Source organism: Pimephales promelas, chromosome 16 (assembly GCF_988280905.1).
Source record: "Pimephales promelas chromosome 16, fPimPro1.hap1.1, whole genome shotgun sequence".
NCBI lineage: Eukaryota > Metazoa > Chordata > Actinopteri > Cypriniformes > Leuciscidae > Pimephales > Pimephales promelas.
The window spans coordinates 9,533,903-9,540,277 of record NC_142784.1 but is presented as its reverse complement, the minus strand read 5'-3'; the positions used below and the strand labels follow the sequence as shown (position 1 = coordinate 9,540,277).

The 6,375-nt window shown below is 48.4% G+C and overlaps 1 pseudogene; it reads right to left on the bottom strand.

Moving 5' to 3' along the window:
- On the bottom strand, window positions 1-3,416 carry LOC120470532 (uncharacterized; annotated as a pseudogene).
- Window positions 3,417-6,375: the final 2,959 nt, after the last annotated feature.

Genomic DNA, 6,375 nt, shown 5'->3' with positions numbered 1-6,375 from the left:
ATCGTCACTATCTAAGTCTGACATACGATGGGTTCATCGCTCTCACCTCAATGGCTGGGTGAAGTCCCAGCCGCATATATGAGGTGATGGCCAAGACTCGCACATTACAAGTTCGACCTACTGAGCTTTGTGGTGTAGGCCCAAGGTGCTTTCTTCGGGTCATCAGGTGGGTACCCTCCTTCAATAGTGTTTCGTCAATTAACCCACAACACCTCCAGAGGGCTTGACAGCTAACCCCAGCGTCCTGGGGCAGCCCCCTCGGGCTCCACTACCAGTGCTCTTTTATGTTCCCTCCCTACCCTGTGGGTTGTTCCATCGAACAGAGCGCTTTAGCCACAGCCATCTTGATGCTGTCTCTGCTCTTCTTGTGATGTTCGTCATAAGCCGTCTCCTGCTGGGACCTCTTATTCCAAGTCTGGACAGGGTGCTCCAAAGTGACTGCCCAGGAAATCCTCGGCAGCCTACTTCCACTGGCAAGTTCCATGCCCGCCATCCTGCCTGTTGGCACTGTTGGGTGAGTGGTTGGTACTTCCCATGCTTTCTCTCATGGGCCTCTTCTATCCTCTCCTCCCATGGCACAGTCAGTTCGAGCAGCACCACCTGTTTTGTTGCTCTGGACTAGAGAACTATGTCTGGTCTGAGAGTTGAGATAGTAATCTCCTCTGGAAACTTGAGCTGTCTCCGGAGGTCAACTCTCATGTCCCAGTCAGTAGCCGATGCCAGAATTCCTGCGCCAGAGGATGTCCCACTAGAGCTCTCCCCTGCTCTAACAAACTTGATCAAATGGGGTGCTGTCGACCTCGTGTTTTTGTGGGACTTCCTTCTCTCTTCCTCCAGACCTGCAGCTAGCACGGCAAGTATCTGGTCATACCTCCATCTAAACTTGTCATCAGCCAGGCTAGCCTGACATGAAGACAGCACATGTTCAAGGCTTGCCGGTTTCCCACACAGTGTGCAGTCTGGGCTCTCAACCAGTCCCCAACGATGGAGATTCACTGGTGTTGGTAGTACATCGTATGTGGAGCACAAAAGGAATTTTTTCCTCTCATCCCTCCATGCCCCACATATCCCTCCACCCTAATGGCTTTGGCATTAGCATCCTTCCACCTGGCTCTGGTTATAACTCCTAGGCCCAGCCTGCCTTGGTTGACTGTCCCCACGATGTCTTTGTGGCATAGCCTTGCCTCTGCGTCTGCCACAGCCCTGCCTGCTGACCATTTCCGTCCTGTGCGGATGGTGATATCTGCCTGGCGGACCAATTGGTCACTACTGTCACGAAGCATTATCACCTGCCGGGATTTGGCCACCTTAAACTCTTCAACCACAGATGTTAATGGCAGCTGTAACTTGCTACCTGAGCTGTACAGGCCAATTGAGGAAAGGGATTTAGGGACTGACAACCATCTGCGAAGGAAGGTGTTGATCCTCCTTTCCAAGGCTTCAACTGTTGTTAACGGCACTTCATACATGAGCAGTGGCCACAGAAGTCTTGGAAGAACACCATGCTGATAGCCCCAGAGCTTGAATCTTCCAGGAAGCCCACTCCTATCCAAGGCTCGCATCCAAGCTTCCGCCTGCCCAAGCATTTCCTTCACACTCACTTGGTCATTCAGTTCAGCTCTAAACCATTTTCCCAAATATTAATAGGTCTCTCACTGACAGTGGGAATGAGATCTTTTCCAATCCTGAAGCGAAACTGGTCCTGCACGCGTCCTTTCCTCAACACAATGCTCCTTGACTTTGGAATGATCTTGCTGTTATGGTCAGGTCATCCATGAATGCCTTAACTGGAGCCTGCTGAATCCCATTTGCCAAAACCGCACCTCTTCTAGGCTTCTCCACGGTCTTTACCAAGAGGTTCATTGCAGCAGCAAACAAGATGACTGAGATGGTGCATCCAGTTACAATGCCTTTTTCCAACCGCTGCCAGCTGGTGGTAAAGTTCCCACAGGTGAATCGCATCCTGAAACGGTTGAAATACTCCTACAGGAGGTGCTGGACTTTCCCTGGGACATGGTACGCATGCAGAGTGAGATCCACCAGCTTGTGAGGGACCGTTCCATATGCATTGGATATATCAAGCCACACGACTGCAAGATCTCCATGGTTGCGTTTTGCATCCTCAATTATCTTTGAGATGACGCTTGTATGCTCGATGCACCCTGGAACTCCTGGGGCTCCCCCCTTCTGTACTGAGGTGTCGATATACGTACTTGTTGCTCAGCAGAAAAGTGGTGAGTCTGCTTGCTAATATTCCAAAGAATATCTTACCCTCCACATTCAGAAGGGAGATGGTACGGAACTGCTTTATGCACGATGAGTTTTCCTCTTTGGGGATAAAACACCCCTCTGCAATGAGCCACTCATCTGGAAGACGATTCACCCTCCACACTGCCTTCAACAGCTTCCATAGTCTCATTCTCAGCCGCTCGCATTGCTTATACACTTTGTATGGAATCCCATTGGGTCCCGGTGCTGAGCCAGCCCTTGCCCTTTTGAGAAAGTCATTAACCTCCTTCCATGAGGGTTCTTGGTCAGCAAACTTGTTAGTTGATCCCCCAAGTTTCATCACGGTCTCTTTGATCTGAAGTTCAGTGCCCCTTCCTGGATCGCTGTGTGTGCTTGAGAGATACTTCTCTACCTCTTCCCTTGATGCCTGAAGTTGACCCGATATTTTGTCCCCCAGGAGCTTAGACAGGTAGGCGAACGGGTTCTTAGTGAACTGCTCCCTCTGCTTTGCCCGCCGTCTTCTGTCTCTCCTGTAGTACTCTGCTTGGCATAAGGTTTTGATGCGCTCTCTCAGGTTGTCCCGGATTTCCTTCAAAGCTGGTTTGTCCCCCTCCTCAGCTTGCCTGAAAGCCTTCCTGAGCCTCCGGAGATCAGCGCGAAGTTGTTTGATCTCCTTAATCCTGCGATTCTCCCTCGGCTGTACAGGTGTTGATTGGCAAGATCTCATTTGTTTTACTCCAAACCGTTCAGCGCCAATGTTCCAGATAATACTTGCCATTGCATTCACTTTCTGGTTCAGATCCCCCGCCAGAATGTGCTCCAACACCTCGTCCACTTCCCGGTCAAATCGGTCCCAATCCCTCCTTGCATGCGCTGCCGGCCAGTTGATTGCTTGCTTCCCTGCCTTCTGGCTGTGCTGCTGGCTGCTCCCATTCTGCCCTGGTGTTGCCCTCAGAGGTACATCTGAAATGGTATTGCCCGCGCCCTCTCTGCTGTGTGCCTGGAGATTCTGGGTACTGTGGTTGGCCACCTGTCCCAGCCTCTCCTCCGTCTCACCAGGTTGCTCTGTGCGTTGCACACTACTGGGACGCAGGCAACCCATCTTTGCCTGATGGATCTTGAGGCCTTTCGTATTCTTGCAAACTTTCCCACATGTGCAAACCACAGCTGTACCGTCCTGCTGTGTCAAAATCTGATTTTCCCTTTCCGAGATTGTTGCCATGGTCCGTCCTGTAGGTCGATCATCCTCCCCCGCTCTCGCCCGACCTTGGGGGTATCTTATCACATACTTGTTCATAGCGAGGGTTTGGGTTCCTCCTCACGGAAGATGTGTTTTGGCCTGCCAAGCCGCCACACCCCTAACTGGTCTTCCCCAGATGCCAGCAGTCTCTCCTTGCTGTCACCATCCTTTCATGGTTGCCAACTAGTCTTTCCTAGTAGTCACTGGGTTTCCAGATGGGAAAGTCTGACATACGATGGGTTCATCGCTCTCACCTCAATGGCTGGGTGAAGTCCCAGCCGCATATTTGAGGTGATGGCCAACACTCGCACATTACAAGTTCGACCTACTGAGCTTTGTGGTGTAGGCCCAAGGTGCTTTCTTCGGGTCATCAGTTGGGTACCCTCCTTCAACAGTGTTTCGTCAATTAACCCACAACACCTTCAGAGGGCTTGACAGCTAACCCCAGCGTCCTGGGGCAGCCCCCTCGGCCCCTCTGGCTCCACTACCAGTGCTCTTTTATGTTCCCTCCCTACCCTGTGGGTTGTTCCATCGAACAGAGCGCTTTAGCCACAGCCATCTTGATGCTGTCTCTGCTCTTCTTGTGATGTTCGCCATAAGCCGTCTCCTGCTGGGACCTCTTATTCCAAGTCTGGACAGGGTGCTCCAAAGTGACTGCCCAGGAAATCCTCAGCAGCCTACTTCCACTGGCAAGTTCCATGCCAGTGGCAAGTTCCAGTGTTGGCACTGTTGGGTGAGTGGTTGGTACTTCCCACGCTTTCTCTCATGGGCCTCTTCTATCCTCTCCTCCCATGGCACAGTCAGTTCGAGCAGCACCACCTGTTTTGTTGCTCTGGACCAGAGAACTATGTCTGGTCTGAGAGTTGAGATAGTAATCTCCTCTGGAAACTTGAGCTGTCTCCGGAGGTCAACTCTCATGTCCCAGTCAGTAGCCGATGCCAGAATTCCTGCGCCAGAGGATGTCCCACTAGAGCTCTCCCCTGCTCTAACAAACTTGATCAAACGGGGTGCTGTCGACCTCGTGTTTTTGTGGGTCTTCCTTCTCTCTTCCTCCAGACCTGCAGCTAGCACGGCAAGTATCTGGTCATGCCTCCATCTAAACTTGCCATCAGCCAGGCTAGCCTGACATGAAGACAGCACATGTTCAAGGCTTGGCGGTTTCCCACACAGCGTGCAGTCTAACATTTTCATCTAGTTTTTATTCGTTGACGAAAATGTCAATAGTTTTTCATCATATTTTTTGTCATTCAAAACAAGGTTTTATTTAGTTATCTTCTCGTTTTCCTCAAAAAAAAAAAATGCCACTGACAAATAATTTTTGTCGATTATTTTTGTCAATGAAAGTAACACTGTTTGGCTGGATGCTTGCTGTGACTGACTGACTTGCTTTGCCTTCTAGTTTGGTTTGCGTTTCTTTCCAGTTCCCATGGCTCCCTAACCCTTTTCCACCATGTTCCCACAAACACATTATCATGGATAATCATAGCTGTGTCACCTGTTTTATAGAACTAAATAAATAAAAAATATTTTCCTAAATAGGAAAAGGATCTACCACCAGCAGTCGATTTCGATATTCTAGGTATTATCTACTGGCTGGAATTTCGAGATCGCAATTGACATGAAGGACTATGATGCGTTAAGAGCTCGCTCTAGTACTGGGGAGCTAAACTATTTAGTACTTTGTAAGTAATCAGCACTATTTTAAAATGTATACAATATTTAATAGGCAGCCAATGCAGGGTTGACAGAACCGGGCTAATATGGTCATACTTCCTGGTTCTGGTAAGAACTCGAGCTGCTGCGTTTTGAACTAGCTGAAGTTTGTTTATTATGCGTTCAGGGCAACCACCCAGTAGAGCATTACAATAATCTAGCCTTGATGTAATGAATGCATGGACTAATTGTTCTGCATTTGACAATGAGAGCATATGGCGTAATTTAGATATATTTTTAAGATGGAAAAAAAATGTGGTTTAACAGATACACGTGATTTTCAAATGAGAGATTGGTATCAAAGAGCACACCCAGGTTTCTAACCGACGGCAGAGCAGCCGTCACTCTGTGTTTCTGGAGTGGGATAGTTCCTTCCATCTGTCAACTGATGCCTGAGGGAGAAACCACCTGTTCTTTGACTCAGTTAGTTGACTATGCCCATGGCTGAGTGGTTCCTCCCTCACAGTGGGAGAGGTGGTAGAAGAAGCAGCAGTGGTTTCCAACCCACAACACAAAATGTGCAGCATTGGGTCTTGCAGAAGCACAAACTTGCAGTGTAACACGAGAATGAACCTCATTGGTTCTTGCAGAAGCTCAAATGCTGCATAACACAAGAATAAACCTCATTCGTTCTTGCAGAAGCTCAAAAGTGCTGCGTAACACGAGAATGAACCTCAAAAGAGACTGCACCTCATTGGTTCTCGTGCATCAAACAAGCAAGCTTGAGCTTCCATTTACCATAACTGATGTGTGTGTTGATGAATGTTTTTTTTTTTTTGTGCCATTAAAAGATTTTTAATTTTTATAACCATTTAGTAATGGGCAAAACCCTAGAATTTGTTGTAATCCACTTTAAGTATTTGCAAATAATACTGTATATAGGCCTTTGCACACATTCACTCTTAAAGTCGTCATGAAACGGAAGTTGAGATTGTCCTTTTTTCCTTGTTGTGACGTGTATCCAAGTGAAATGGCTTCTGAAATTAGAAAAAATGTAGGGTTTGTAGGTTTGATATGGGTTAGGTTTGGTGTTGCTAAAACAAAATGGTGGCAGATTTGAATGCCAGTTTACAGTCAGCTGTGGAGGATTTCTCTACCCGGACTCACTACCGTTATCCTCCCATGAAGAATTTTTAATCGAGGAACCCGGCGATAAGAACGAGGACGAGCAGCCAAATTTTCCAGAAGGAATC